Source organism: Sebastes fasciatus, chromosome 4 (assembly GCF_043250625.1).
Source record: "Sebastes fasciatus isolate fSebFas1 chromosome 4, fSebFas1.pri, whole genome shotgun sequence".
Taxonomy (NCBI): domain Eukaryota; kingdom Metazoa; phylum Chordata; class Actinopteri; order Perciformes; family Sebastidae; genus Sebastes; species Sebastes fasciatus.
Window position 1 is genome coordinate 25,918,203 of NC_133798.1, and position 16,126 is coordinate 25,934,328.

The following is a 16,126-nucleotide window of genomic DNA, read 5'->3' on the forward strand; positions in this document are numbered from 1 at the left end:
TTGAAAGAAAACTATTTATAAATTCACCCCAATTTTTAAATAATGTCCGGTCATTCCTTCATGTTACCATATCATTACCCATCCCCATTTGTTCATGGTGGTGGTCGCTTATTAGGGCTGCATGATTAAGGCCAAAATGATAATCACGATTATTTTGATCAATATTGTGATCACGATTATTATCACGATTATTCATAGATTTTAGGGACAAAATATTTTCATTGCAATTTCCCATTTAAATAAACAGAGTGTAGCTTTCACTCCCATGTTGTGCTACTGTACTTTCCAAATGTCAAAAACTCTAAATGTTATCTTTTTACTTTGTTATTGTCATCTATAGTGGTTATTTACATAAAAACACACAATTCCAATGAGTAGGAAATAAATTATTGTATTATAATTTAAATATTTGCTTTGATTAAAAAAAAATCTTGTCATTAGTAGTTCTAATTATATTTTATAAGCTGCTTACAGCTCGAATTAAGAAGTTAAACAGGTCTTAATTCCCTCTCTGATATATATTTTAGATTGCTGTGAAAACATCTTCTAACAAATGGATTTACTCTAAGTTAACTTAAGTTTCTTGCCAAAAAGTACATTTTACAAGATTACATTTGAATGCATCATGATAGCGTTATAATTTACCATCGGCCAATACTCATATTTACTGAGCAGAGCTTGAACCATAATTCAACTCAATAAACCTCTGTTAACGGAGCTCTCTAGCTTCGTGCTGTTGGCAGATGAGCTGGTCACTGTGATTACTCGAAGCAGCATCATGGGAAGGAATTACAATATAATAAGTGTCTGATTAAGTTATTTGTTCCAAATGCTTTTAAGGTTGTTCCTCCACGGCTTATTTTGGACATACAGTTGTGACAAATTGCAGCTTTATGTCTTCTTCTCTAACACTGAAGAACTTCCACACTGATGACATGGTGTTTGTGTGTGTGTGAGACGTTACTGACTGTGCCGCTTGTGTGCTGACATAAAACCATCATTTGTGTGTGATCGGCAAAAACTTGGATAAATGAGACTGCTGAAAACGGGCCGGCATCGATCGGCTGCTGATCGTCCATGCATCTCTAGTTGTTAGTTTATGAAGCACTTGATTTATACAGCAGAGTTTTCTTTGCGGGAGCATTTTAAACGTCAATATTGCAGTCGATCATGTTCATTTAATTGTAGGAAGCCAAAATCGTGATTGCGATTAATATTTGATTAATTGTGCAGCTCTATCGCCTATTGTTCTAAAAAAGAAATTCAATAATTTACCCCCTTTGAATGATTTTTTTCAGCCAAGTACCCTCTAACCAGCGCAAAATATTTTTGGTAGAAAAAAAAGTGTGTTTGTCATGGCAGTTTACGACTGCATTGAAAATAGGAATATTGAATATAAAATGTAGTTTATCGAGCTTACATTGCATTTTTTTTATTGAACAATTATTAATTATTATTATATTATATTATATGATTTATTATTATTATTGTAGTATAATTATTTTAGGAATTATTCATGACTGATATTTTTTAAATTAATAAAAAAAAAAATCACGTACCCCCTGCAGTACTCCAAAGTACCAAGGTATACTTGTACTCTCATTTGAGAAACATGGACTCATGTGAAAAGGATTATGGAAGAGCAGACCTCCACATGCAGTGATCCGGTGTCCAGTGGCGCTAATTAATCATAACAGCTTTGCAAATATAGCGTGAAATTCCAGTGTTTGTGGTACTGTACGTGTCATGAGATTAAATAAACATAAGGTTTGTTTTACCCTCTTCAAAGAAGAAGTTAATTAAATGGGCTTCTATCTAGAATCCAATCTGATGTGATAGGATGCCTTTCTCGTATAGTACCATTGCAAATCTAACACTTTGTTGCTTTTGGTCAGGTGGTCAGGTTTATAAAAGGTCTGCAGGCGTCCACGGATGAACTTTGAACTTTCCTCAGTAACCACCTTTGGCCCTCTCTCCTCTCCCTTCCTGGCGTTCTTGTTTCCATAGTAACTTTGGTGTTTTCCATCTGTATAGGTGAGGAAGGGTCATGTCCAGAGATGAGATGCTCTGGAAAACATATATATTGAATCTATACGTTCACTGGCCTAGTGTCAGGGGGTGAAAGAGGTGCAGAAACGCTAAATTGCTCATGGTGACTTCTGTGTTCACTGAGGAATTTTTCCCCTCAGTGTGTGAGACCTTTCTGCTTTTTGTGACAATTATCGCTGATGTGACTGCAGAGCCTCATTCAGTGCAATTGATTGAAAACTTTAAGGAACACAATGGGACAGAAAGGCTGAGTGTACTGGTCATAATGGCACAGAGACGCTGAGTGGATTGGTTATAATGGCACAGAGACGCTGAGTGGACTGGTCATAGTGGGACCGGAGACTAGTTACCATGCTTTGCTCAACTTCTCTGCTCTTTCATTCTCAGATTGTGGAGAACTTGGCGGGCTCAAGACTCGCAGAATGCCGCTCAGACAAGTGAGTACAATAACACACTCACTGAACTCACTCTCCGTATGAGAAGGTCAACTGTGCAGCTCTCTCCTTTTGCTTTAGTATGTGTGTGTTTGTGGCTGCAGTCGCTGTGGTGTTTATATCGTTAGATATAGATAGATCTCTGTGTAGTCTGCCTTGGTGATGTTTTATTCTGCTATTGATTCTACAAGAAGTGGCAGGCTATTTAATTTATGTAGCTTAATATTGTATCCGTCTCTGTGTCCATAGGTTTTTTTTTTTATTTATTGTTGGTCATTTTTTTTGATTGTGAGAGTTTTGTCTCTTTTCTGGTTAGTTCTTGTAATGCTCACTGAGGAAGGCAGTATATTAATTAAGGATTTGGGGAAAAAATCGATAAAGCACAGTATTGCGATATTTTGCGGGGCAATATTGTATCGATACGCGGACGTCAAGTATTAGTCTTTAAAACTATTAACCTCTTAAAAATCCGACAGCCCGCCGGCGGGCCTGGCCGCTATTCTATCTTTCAGGTTGTAGCGGGCTCAGTCTTAAAACTAAAGTGAAACTGATTCTAGTATCATATGAAACGAAGGAATCAATTGGTACAAACCATGTAATGTTAGCTTGTCAGGAAGAACGCTAAATAACGCTCCAAATTCACGTTAAATTCTGGCGAGGAAAACTGGCATGGCCATTTTCAAAGGGGTCCCTTGACCTCTGACCTCAAGATATGTGAATAAAAACACTGAAATGAACAGAGTGAAAACTGTATCTTATTAGATAAAACAGATGTTGACAAACTGCATCATTTTCAGTTGAAAAAAGGTAATAAATCAAAATATATCGCAATATATCTTATAGCAATACTCAGCATATCGTAAAATGTTAATAAAATCACAATAAGATCGTGTCATGGGGCCTCTGGTGATTCCCACCCCCAAATATTATTATTATTATTATATGATTATCAGCTGTATGCTAAGGCTGCACAAGTGCTGTCTATAGAAATGGAGTTTACTGTTGGTTTGGACAAGGGGTCATGCTGCTGATGTTGTTCCAGCAGTGCAGTGTTTACTTAGAGTTCATTCTAACTGACTGACTGAAGTACATTTTTACACAACTATTTTACTCTTACTTATGTAAAATGTCTTCAAAGTAACAGTACTTCTACTTGAGTATAATATTCTAGTTCTCTTTCCACCTCTGGGAAGGGGAAGGCCCGATGAGAGTCAAGAGAAAATGGAATAGTGAATGAGGGTAGAGAGAGATTGGTGCCGTGCATGATTAGCAACAGCCTGTGTGGCTGTCCTGTGTGTGCCATGTATTGTGGAAACCCAAACCTCACAAGAGAATACTTCAGCCATGAAGGTTAATGAGCTCAGTAAACATGGAAATCTTCCAGAACATTGTGGGTCGGGGAGGATTTTCAGCTATTTTCCATGCCTGGGTGTGACGAAAGCACTCAAATTTCAAGCTTGATTTTGCAGATCAGCACTCAGATGCTTCCCTTTATTTTCTCAAAATATCCTTTTCAAACAGCGTCGGGTTCGCTTGACTTCCAGGCAGGTTGTAAGTGTAATGAATTCAGTTCTGTGAAAATATAGACAGCGTGTGTTTATACTGCGTCAGATTCTTGGCAGCCTCAAAAATAATCTGAAGGATTGTGTTTGGTCAATGTTGGATTTTAGATGTGTATAAAAACACTCCCTGGAATCATTCCTCAAAACAGGTGCTTTGTTTGTTTTTTCAAGTATCAGTTTTCAATTGTTTTTACATTCTTGTCAAAAAGAGGACATGTTTAACTTGATCAAAGATGTATTTGTGCAGCTAAGTCACGAAAATCCTGTCAAATTTGAACAAATATTTGACAGACAAACCATTAAACATACAAATCCTGTTATACATGCAGTTATTTTAAAGTGATTTCAGTGCTTGTTTAGAAAAACCTTTAAGATTTTTCCATTAAATTGGAAAGGTCTCCGCTTTCTCATCACATACTAACTAAAACATGTGGGTCTGTACAATATATAAATAAAGACAGAGAGTTTGGTTTTTAAAATCTTAAATAAAGAAGTAAAAAACCTCCTCTGCAACATATTGAACATGAAAATTCATCATCTCATCTATTAGAAGCATCTAAAAATAAACATTTAAAAATAACAATAAATGATTGTAGAGACCAATAATATTTAACAGGAAAAGAAAGAAAGAAATCTCACAATCATTGTCGTTCTAACAGGACAGGTGTCAATGGACCAACAAAGGCCTTTCAACTAGGAGACCGGTGTAACTAGGAGACCGGTGTTAAAAGATCGGTGTTTTGTTGTAAGTTACATCAGTGACGTTTGTTGCATGTTTTTTAGTTATGTTTTGACGTGTTTTCCATACTTATGTTATGTTGTTTCTGCATGTATTTTACTTAGTTTACTTATTTTTTTAAGCCCAACCATGAAATTTTTCCTAAACCTATCTTGCAGTTTTGTTGCCTAAACCAAACTGCGGACGTTACTGTAGTTTTGTTGCGTGGCATACAAATGACACGCAAAAAGCGGTGTACAAATGAAACCCGAAAAGCCTAAAATGCGTCCTCATGTCACGCGGGATGTCCTTGTAATGTCGTGCTATTTATACGCCTTCCTGTAAGATCGGGTTGCAATGGAAAAACAATAAGCTCTGCAAAACAAAACAACTGGAACAGTTCAATAAAATATATTTAACAATTCTCAGGTCTGTCCTGCTGCTGGTGAGCTAATGCCACAACTCAAATATAAATGTAAATGTCAGCATGTAACTGGGGTAACATGTTTGTGGGAGTAAATGTGTGTATGTATGTACAGAAAGAATTACTAATTCTAAACCAAACACATCCGGCAAAGCTCGCCTGAAATGCAGTCAAACCCAAACGTTCACAAACCCAAATGTTCATTTATTCTCTCCTTCTCACTTTTCTTTTCAGTTTTCTCCTTTCATTCTTTCTTTCTTAATTTTGTTTTTATTTTTTATTTTTGTAAATCAGTGGCATCGGTTGTTGCTTTTGTATTTGTTAGTATGCCCAAATTGTCTATATGTTTATGCACATACACAATTGGTGAATAAAGGGGGGAAAATACAATAAAAGGCAGATAGAATAATGATAACTAGACAAAAAAATAAGGCAAAAAAGAGTACATTAATAATTAAGAATCTGCAAGTTAAAAATGTGTCATTCAGGGTTACATATATCTAATACTTCATTGCTTATATCTCTTCCACTGTATCATGCAATTTACTTCCACAATAGTCACACACTTTAATTACAGTAATAAAGTAGTACTAACTTTAATGATAGCTTTTACTGTACAGACTGTTGTGGTTTACATTGTGACAGTGTTGACATTTCCGACTTATATTAGTCTCTACTCCACAATTATACACTTCGAATATAATAATTTGAAAGAATTCCCACAAATTGTGTTGAAAAAAAAATCTGAGGATTAAATTTGGAGATTATTGAGAAACATTTTGTTTCTGCTGATGGGCAGATATTAGTTGTTTCACATTTTAGATCCCAGATACGGCGTCCAAATGGAGCAGAGCTGTAGGTAGAGCGACAGAGTGATTGATCGATCTGCAGACAACGCTTTCAAATTATACAGTTCATTTAATGTACTTAATGAATTGGCATATCAAGTTGAATGTCTGCATCAACGTGAGCCTTATTGCATCAGGGATTACAGTGTGTTGATATAGCTATGTGAGTGTATGCAACGCCAGAACAGACCACATTCCTAACCGTACGTGTTTCTGCATATGTGTTTGCATGAGTGTCTGTGTGTGTCTCACATTGCTGCTGGCATCCACAGATCCCAGGGGCGAACACAGTGTGCGTATCCATGAAATGGATACGGCTTTCAGTGCAGTTTGATGCCACACCTCATTGACCTTTAGCCTTTCAATCGGTTTTTCCAATTGGTCACATATCTTTACTTTATCCTTGCATTGCTCTGCAGCCACATGGACTGCACTAATGTCATTTGGAAAATATTTTCCAGATTCATGTGGCAGATACCAACTGTAAGGAAAGAAAGTGCAGGCTGACTCTCCTACCATGTCAATCTATTTATATATATATATATTCATGTTCGGAATGAGTGCCATCATATCATCACTGTATCTCATTTTAATTCTCTAGCAGTTTGACAATGTTGTACACTGGTAGGGGTCCAGAAGCAGTCCAGCTACCGGAGAGAGATTAAACCATCAGAGCGTCCATCTGTCCCCCGACTTCTCAGCCCTCCCCAACCAATTTATAATGATTTATAGTAGGACTGTCAATCGATTAAAATATTTCAATTAATCACAGGATTTTCCATAGTTAATCGCAAATTAATCGCAGTTCAAAATGTACCTTAAAGGGAGATCTTTCTAGTATTTAATACTCTTTTATCAACATGGGGTGGGCAAATATGCTTGATTTATGCAACTGTATATATATTTATTACTGGTAATCAATTAACAACACAAAACAATGACAAATATTGTCCAGAAACCCTCACAGGTACTGCATTTAGCATACAAATATGCTCAAATCATAACATGGCAAACTCAAGCCCAACAGCTGTCAGTGTGTCAGTGTGCTGACTTGACTATGACTTGCCCCAAACTGCATGTGATCATCATAAAGTGGGCATGTCTATAAAGGGGAGACTCGTGGGTACCCATAGAACCCATTTACATTCACATATCTTGAGGTCAGAGATCTAGGGATCCCTTTTCCTTGCCAAAATAATATTAGAGTGCTATTTAGCCTCCTTCGCGACAATCTAGTATGACATGATTGGTACCAATGGATTCATTAGGTTTTTTAGTTTCATATGATGCAAGTATTTTCACTCTAGCTAACTCTAGATCTACCTAAAAATCGCAAATTGCGTTAATGCGTTAAAGAAATGATCGGCTTTAAAACGAATTTGGGCTAACGTGTTATTATCGCGTTAACTTTGACAGCCCCAATTTATAGTGATGAAGTCCTTCTTTAAGGCCCCTGTGTGACAGATGCAGAGTGCAATAACTAAACAGTAAGACACCAAGAGAGGGGGACAGAAAAGGTTACAGAGATAAAGAGTGAGAGGTTTTCATCATATTGATCTGAGTGGTGGCAAGTGGTCAGGGCTATCAGATGTTGGGGTGAGGAGAGGGAGAGGAAGGAGGCAGAAGAGCGGGAGAGTATTAGAGAAAAGTGGATACTTGAATGGGATTAGTAACCCTCTACATGCATGCAATGGTATCTCCTCCTCCTTCAGTCACACCGCATCACATCATACCATTTGGCAGCTGCAACCAAACACCTCTGCATCGCTGCCCTTAGACTCGACTCACTCCGCTTGACTCCAAGGTGAGAAAAATTCCTTCTCCTTTTTTGAAAGACGATTTGTAATGCTTTCTTACCAATAACAATAGGTTTAAGAGTTGCAGTTTTCCTGCCATGGTCAGATACTTGCCTCTTGGGGTCACTAATTCACTTTGCTCATTCTGTGGCACTGAGCTGAGGGACATTGTGTAGGGCAGTCTGGTACATGCAGTCTCGGGGAACTCTGTGTATGCCTAATTTTGGTTGATGACTAAGTGCATTTCTTGTAATTTTATTGACATTGATTGATTGTGATTCCTTACACATACTTACACATGTTAGATACCAAACTATGGCATGAAGCAGCAGCATGTCACTGGGTTTTGTTTTAATCAGAATGATTTACAAGGAACAATGTCACAAAGCTTCGACATGCTTCGATGACTTTAACTGTGGGTCATTGTTAACTTTCCACTATATTGCAGTGCCATTTAGCCAAAAGATGATTTCATAAGCTAATTTCTGGTGCTTGAAAATTATGTCATTTTGACTCTTAAATTAAGAATTCCAAAATGTTATTTCCATGGCCTAGGAAAGTTCAATCAATATTTGTGAACATGAGCTCCTTTCTCTCAAAGCTAGAAACCAGAGAAGTAATTCTCGAACTTGTGATGTCATAGAGTATAAAGTAAGGCTGACCCGAAAGCTTCGAAGCTTTGACCGTTGCCATGGTAATCGACCTCCAAATCAGTATTAGAATGCTTTGTTTCTTTGTTTTTTTTAAATATATAAGTATATAATAATATTGTATAAATCCCAAAATAGCCCATGAAATGAAACATTCCATGAAACATGATTCATTATTCATATTCAACATTAATTATTAATACTTCTTATCAGATGGATATCACTGTTTGCTACTGTATCTGTAGAGGTGCATGTGTGTACAGTAGTGCGGCAGCGGCACTGTCCCAAAGCTTCTAATAGCTTCGACTATTTCTCACCGAAGCTTTGAAGCCCAAAAAATGGTATTCGGGACAGTCCTAGTATAAAGTCTGGAGATGCTGCATAGACAATGAATGGGAGACTCATTTTGTGGACCCACAGAATGATTGTTTTATTTTTTTATTCTATTGTAGTGTTGTCAGTTGTGATACAGAAAATGTTCCCATGTACTCAGAACATTCCCCTGGGTGCTTTTAGTGTCATCTATAACATCTCTCCCCATTCATTGTCACTTTATACCCTATGACATCACAAGTTTGAGTTTTAGCACTCTAGTTTTTGGATTTGGGAGAGAGTTGTTCATGTTTACTAATATTTTTGGACTGTCTTAGACCGTAGAAATAAATGTATGAATTGTGAAAAAGGGTGTAGTTCCCCTTTAAGGAGAACATGCATAAATGCCTATATACGGTATAATGTCAAAAGACAAATCGCACACTTTTTCTTATTATTTTTAGTACGTACTGTAGCTGCCCTTACAAATTATGTATTGTTGCATGCAGTATGCAAACAATTGTGGAATACTACTTCGTCATAATGTTGCGCCTTGCTCATATATCCGCTGCGCAGAGGATTGTGGGTCAGAACAGCCAGAAAAGCATGCTGTCTTGCATACTGCAAAATGCAACCGTATGTAGTAGGATATCCTGGTATTTTTTGCATTTGACATATTGGGACATTCTAAATCTTTTTCTAGCATGCTAAATAGTATGGATAGTATGTGTATTTGGAACGCATCGGTGGTTTAAAACATGTGCTGTGGGCCTGGATGGGCTTTGTGCGTGTTGCAAATATTGTCCCACCTAACGGCTTCAGTTAAATCTGTTTTGTCTAACCATTTCCAATTATCAGCTGCATTAATGACAGTGGTAATGAGATAAACAGATATTCACATTTCTAAAATTGTATCATATAAGACGGTGTGATAGAGCTCAAACGCTCGTGGCTGGCTCAGAGAAGAGAGACTTTAGCTGTGTAACCCAGGAAAGGTATCGCAGCCCTGTTTAACACATTAACAAACAAGGTGGCGTAGAGACTCCTGAGTGCTCTTAAGACTGCAAGTGTGTAACCGTCTCTCTGTGTGTGTGTGTGTAACACTTGGTACGCTCTAAGTATTTTCCAGAGGTGTGAATGGTGATGAGTTGCCAGCGTCGGGAGATCAAAAGCTTACATGAAATGTTTGTCACTGTAACAGCTGCAGCGCTGTGGATTTCCACTTGATACTGTTAAGCACAGTCAAGACTGCAGGCACCTCTATTCTTACGCCTCTGTCGAGTGAATACGCATTTGCAGAGTTTAACTCGAAACATTTGTAGAAGAACTTCTCAAAACATCTCTGCGTGTTTAACCTGGTTCGTCACTTCGGTTTTACGAGATCCACACTTGCTGTTTTGCAATCAGTTTGTTGTTCTTTTGCACACAATGTTCCTCTCCGTTATACTGTGGATAAGGTCCAAAACAGAACTGTTTTATGAAGACCAATGGGGTATTTGATTGAACTTCCCAGGTGCCTTGCCAATTTCGCAACAACATTACATAAGACAAAATCTGGACAACATTTACCTCCAGCAGAAGTAATTAAAGGGGGACAGGCTGAATAATAACCATAATCTTGTTTTAACTTCAGCTCAGCAGGCAGATTTGTAGTGACCTGAAGTGCTACTAACTCCACTGCATGCAAAGTGCAATATCATCACAGATATATATAGACGGGCATTTGACGTGTCCCATTTCTATTTACGATTGCTAACAACATTCGGTGCTGGCACCACCGCAGGAAACGGCAGCATACTGTAGCAGTGCCAAGGCAGTGCATATTGGCATTCTCGGTATTAATCAGTTTCAGTTGAAAGGATAAATGGATGGGCCATGCTCCTATTGAGCGAAACTCCTTTTCAGATTCAGGGCCATTCAGATGTCCCAGTAATGAATGCCAGTCATCAAGAGAGAAACAGTCCAGTTTGCAAGGCCTATTGTGTACAGCTGGAAATGAAAAATGACATCCGTGGCTCCACATCCCATACGCCGCTTCATCATTCATAAAACCGATGCCATGGCCCGGTGATCACAGCAGGTCCTCCTTGTATTTTAAACTGATTTGTATGACGGATGATTCAGTGCTTTCATAAAGGAGAAGCTGCCTGTGCTTCTTTGAGTGTGATAAGCTGCCGTCTTCTAGCATTTGTCTTAATGAGTTCGTTTTACATTCACTGCTAGCTAATTACTTTCCTTAATCGTCACCAGACACATGGTCGTCTATTATGATTATTATTTATGGTGGACTGTGAAATGGACTGTATTTTTTTATATTTACGTAGTATTTTCGTTCCTGCTTCCTTCCTCCCTTCTTCCTTCCTGCGGTTCTGATAACCTTACCCATATGGCTCAGTCTTTGATGTCTTTCCCAAATCCACGAGCATGTTGGTTGTCATGTTGCTTCATGGCAGGCGCATTCCTGTCTTCCAGCGTGAGGGCCTCCCAACACACACACACACACACACAAACGAGGTCAGTATCTCAGTCAAATCAGAACGGAAATATTCTTTCCCGTATGTCTCATGTAAATGCTGGTGCAATATTATTTACATTTAAGATGAGTGATATGCAAAAATATAAAATCCCACTGTATGGTAGTTACAGCTATTTCAATCCAGCCGTTTATCGACTACAAATAACCTTCCATTACTTACAGATTACTTGAACAGTAATGAAAATAATTTGATCCTTAAATAGATACAGGTGTCTGCTAACAATTTATTTATTAAGTTTTTTAGAGCCCAACCCAAACATGAAAGTCACAATTTTGTTAAATGTACAAGGAGTGCATTTTCCCCAAATTCTGCCTCCCCGGATTGGTAGGGACACGTTGTTCTGGACTAAAAAATATCATTTAAATTAGAAACAATTGCTGTCTAAATTTGAACACCTTATATTAACAATGTCACTTGTTCACACTTTTTTTTTTGAGAAAAATAAAGCATTTGTAAAATTATTATATTTTCATAAATAACTGAGATATGGAATTTAGTGTTTCTGACTGGGTGCCACTTGAGCAAACATTCACTCAGTGACTTCACAGTGAGACTTATTCAATTAGGAAAAGCCTTTGTCTTGTTTGTGTCTGCGTTTTGTTGATTTGTAACACGGTAGGAACTATAAACACTTCTGTCAACACGCTAATTCAGACAGCTAACACTAGCATCAACTGATTGGCCAGAAAATAAGCTTTCCAACAAAATGTTTTTTTGTATGTGACATAACTAAAAACAGTATGGTAGAAGAAAAATAACAAAAGGGCCAAAAATGTACTTGCACGCTGTAGATTTCAAAACTGTGAATACAATGTGAGGAATAGTCAGAAGGTCTCCACTTTGAGGTTGAAAGTGAAGAAGGTGTGGCTGAGTCGGAATAGTTGCTAACCTGCTAAAAAGTCCCTGTCCCAACCGTCCCTGCTCTCCCCTATTATGAATCGGACAGTGTCTCATGATCAGCAGATGAGCGCCTTAACCATTATCTCAACACTAACTCTTTTTTCACAACTATATTCAAAGAATTGCAAGAATGCATTCAAAGTGAGCGTTACTAAGGCACCATTTTTCGGCAAGCACGAAGGGCACCGCTATCATCAGGGCAGAGGATGTTCGGTAGCCTTGTGCAAGTGACAGACGACCGCACTCACTGCCATTTTATGGCTCCTTCAGCCATGCTTAACGTTGAAATATGTGAAAGAATAAGCAGAGAATAAATTTCACACTTTGACACAGAGGCCACGTCAGACCTGCTAAGACTTTTATGGTGGTTTAGATTCCTCCTCACTAGATATATGTGTGTGTGTGTGTGTGTGTGTGTGTGTGTTACCTAGAGAGAAAGCGAGAGAGAGATGAAATAAAAGTCACAATCAACGTGATAAATGGTGTAACATTCTCAGTGGAAAGTGTCATTTCGTGAGATTCATGAGTCTCACTCCTTCCAGCTGTTCGGGTCTGCTTGCTGGATTCAAGGCTCGACTATTCCCGTCGATGGCGTCTGATATCTATCTTGGGAGTGCTAGACGGTTTAAAAGACTATGAACTTCATTCAACTGTACTTTTTGCCTCATTAATAGAAGAGAATTTACCACTATTTGTACTGTAATCACTCAAACAATTTAGCATTCTCAACAAAAAAAATCGCGCTTTTGTAGCCATTAGTGTAAAGTCAAAGTGATATTAATGTGTAATATAAAAGACAAACTATTTAATGGCGGAGGGATAATTTTTAACAACTGGTAATTTGGCTTCATCATATTTCATAAACACAAATGTCCTCTGTACCCTTTTTTTTCACCGGCTTCGTTTATGCAAAGTGTATGCTAATGGTCATTAGTTCCTGTGTGTGTGTGTGTGTGTGTGTGTGTGCAGGAGAGAGAGATAAAGAGAGGGAGATTGATCACAGTGAGGTATTACTCCCCTGCGAGTGCTGTAAGGGCAGCACTATTATGCAGATGAGCGCATTAAATGTAGTTGGACACCACCCAGCATGTCATTAAATCTAAAATGGCAGTGGGACCTTAATGTTAGGCTGCTATTGTAATGCGCTCCGTCTTTCACCCTGTTGTACATTGAACAACCCTGAACCACCATTAACCACCTGGCAGAGCCTCTCCGGTCGCTCTCAGTTATTTATTTTACATCTGTCATTCTCTCTCTGCCTCTCTTCCTCACATCCTGGTCTGCCTCGGTGAGCTCTCACTCTCTCTGTCTGTCTTGTGTTCAAAATAAAAATACACCCAGCAGCCAATTATGTCTGGCTCATCCTATTATGCCACTGGACAGCTAGTGTAGATGGCGTAAATATAGCAGTCCGTACCTGTTTTGTAATGATGAGCTCAGAGGACCATTACCCCAATTATCCAATTATTTCAAATGACGGGTGATTATCAGACATCATCACCAAAACGGCTGCTGCGCCACCTCTAGAGTAGCTGTTTTGCTGGCCTGAATATAGCTATTCATGTCTCCATTTTCTTAGTGTCAACACAGACACGCACGCAAACACACGCAGTTAGTCCTTGGCCTGCTGTCATGCGACTATTTTGACAGGTCATTCAGTGCACTGTTTCCTTTTCTGGACCGTTTAGGGATCCCGGGCGAAGCGCTCGTATTCGATGGCAAAGGAAACAGAGCCGTTAGTGCAGGGTCACGACCTTTCACCTGACATGCGAGACGACTGTTTGTGTGTGTGTGTGACATGTGAGCAGCACAGGTCACACTGTTCGACATCCAGTGATGTGTTGTTTTTGTAGCTCCTCTGCCTCTCCCCTGTCTATCCATCTGTCCTCAAACGCAGGTCTCAACAAAATAAATAGGGCTCTGAAGTAAAAAAATGTTTTTGAAATGACAGCAGTAGCCAAACCGTGATTGCGCCTCTGTCCTTTAATCAGTGATAATAGCCCCCTAGGTCATCATGAATCTAAAGTCAAGAATGTAAGCGCTCCGGCAATTCTACTTCCTGATGATTATCCGTCTCCTCCTACTCCTGACGCCTACCCCTCCCCTTCCCCTCCTCCCTTTCTTCATCTTCTCCGCCCACCTCCTACAATTCATGGCATCACACCCAGCGATGACGGACATCTCAAGCACACACCACTGTTTACTCTAGTCTAAAAATAAGACTAGGTTAGGCTCCAAACGCCATAACCAGTGCATGCCTGACATGTAGCAGAAGCTTGCGTTTGTGTGTGCACGTCTCTCTTTGAGAGGTCGGAGGGGGTCATCGGTTAGGTCATGTGTATATATCTATGCCAGGTAAAAGAGATGTCCAATGAAGGACGGAGGCTCCTGTGTCTACCAGTCGTCTCCCATGCGGCATAGTGTCACTTGCCCCCCCTTCTAGCCTCCTCTTCTCCCCATCACCCCCTCGACTGGTGGTGGTAATACTGCCTCGGCTATTCTTAGCTTCTGTGTCAAGCCTGTCTCTGGGGAGCAGTTGAGGGGTCTCCGTTACATTACACACACATGCACACAGGTGTCTTGAGACGTCTCTATTTGATCTTTATTAAGCAGTGTAACTCTGAGACCAATTTGAAGAACTGCCCCCTAAGTACGAGATCATGTTCCACCACAACTGAAAACTCAATTAATTGAGTGGCATGCAGATTGGGTTGTCTCACGCTGCCTGTAGCCGACATGTAACGAGTGACGGCCTCGTCCCTGGTATCATCCGAAGAGCAAGCAGTATTTAATGTGATGTCTCATGCAGAAAGTCAGGTTTTATAACCAGTGGCATTTGCATAACATTAGCTGCAGCACTATATTTTAAGTAAGTAGTAAAAAAAAATGTTGCAGTGTGCAATTTAATTTTATTATAAAGGTTTCGGTAGCATGTGTTTTCCATTTGAGGTGGGAATGCAGACCCCGTATCTAGCAATGAAAAACAAACTTCTCTGCTGTTTTAGCTTAAAAATCTAAGTAAGGTAGTAATAATTGCATATTTGTGTTCCTGCCTTTAAATCTTTGTATAAAAAAAACATTGCTTTATTATATTTATTTATTTATTTGTTTATTTGTAGTGGACAAGTACAGAGCAACAATGACAATAGCAGAAGCAATGCCCGATGTATTGTACATGTGTACATATAATGAGAGCTAATTTCCAACACAAGTCCCTTTAATAGGCATTGATAGTTTAAGTTATAATTTCAGGCTACAGTTTAAAACCTTAAAATTAGTGCATATAATAAGCAAAAAAGGTCTGTCAATCAATTCAAATATTTTATCATACATATTTAAGTTAATATTTAATATCTATTTTAAACCTCCGAAAGATTGAAGTGCATAAATGCGTTAAAGAAATTAGTGGCGTTAAAAACGAATTATTTGCGTTAACGCGTTATTAGCCCTAAAAAAAGCAAACATCCATGACAGCACACAAATAAGCATTCAAACAGACAAATGAGACAAAACAGAACGCAAAACATTTACATTTACAATTGTGGCTCGTCCTCATATCCTTATAGGGTCGTATTGTGAGGTCTGGGTGGTAGTGCTGATGGTAAAGTTTAAGGTTAGGGAGGCTAGTGAGTGAATGAAATGTAGATTATGTCATAAGATGAACATTCCTATATCTAGTCTATAGCTTGACACAGAAAGCTGTCCCTGTGTGACTCATGTGACGCATCAAACACAAAAACTGATGCTGTTGCCCCTTTTTTCAACCCTGGTAACTCGAGTCTCTCCTTGATAGCTTGATAGCTGTAACTCAAGCCTCCTTTTAGACAGGATGTGTGTGGCTTTAATCTACTTTCTATGACATGTATTACTCCCATCACACTCTACGTGAGAATAAG

At 38.9% G+C, this 16,126-nt stretch overlaps 1 protein-coding gene across 1 annotated transcript in view; it reads left to right on the forward strand.

The window, feature by feature from the left end:
• The first annotated feature begins 7,824 nt into the window (after positions 1-7,824).
• The window catches only part of sema3ab (sema domain, immunoglobulin domain (Ig), short basic domain, secreted, (semaphorin) 3Ab), a 76,619-nt gene continuing 68,317 nt past the window's right edge, over positions 7,825-16,126 (forward strand). The window contains exon 1 of the mRNA XM_074633185.1: positions 7,825-7,839. The gene's annotated coding sequence lies outside the window, so the exon portion shown is untranslated. The remainder of the gene's footprint in view (positions 7,840-16,126) is intronic.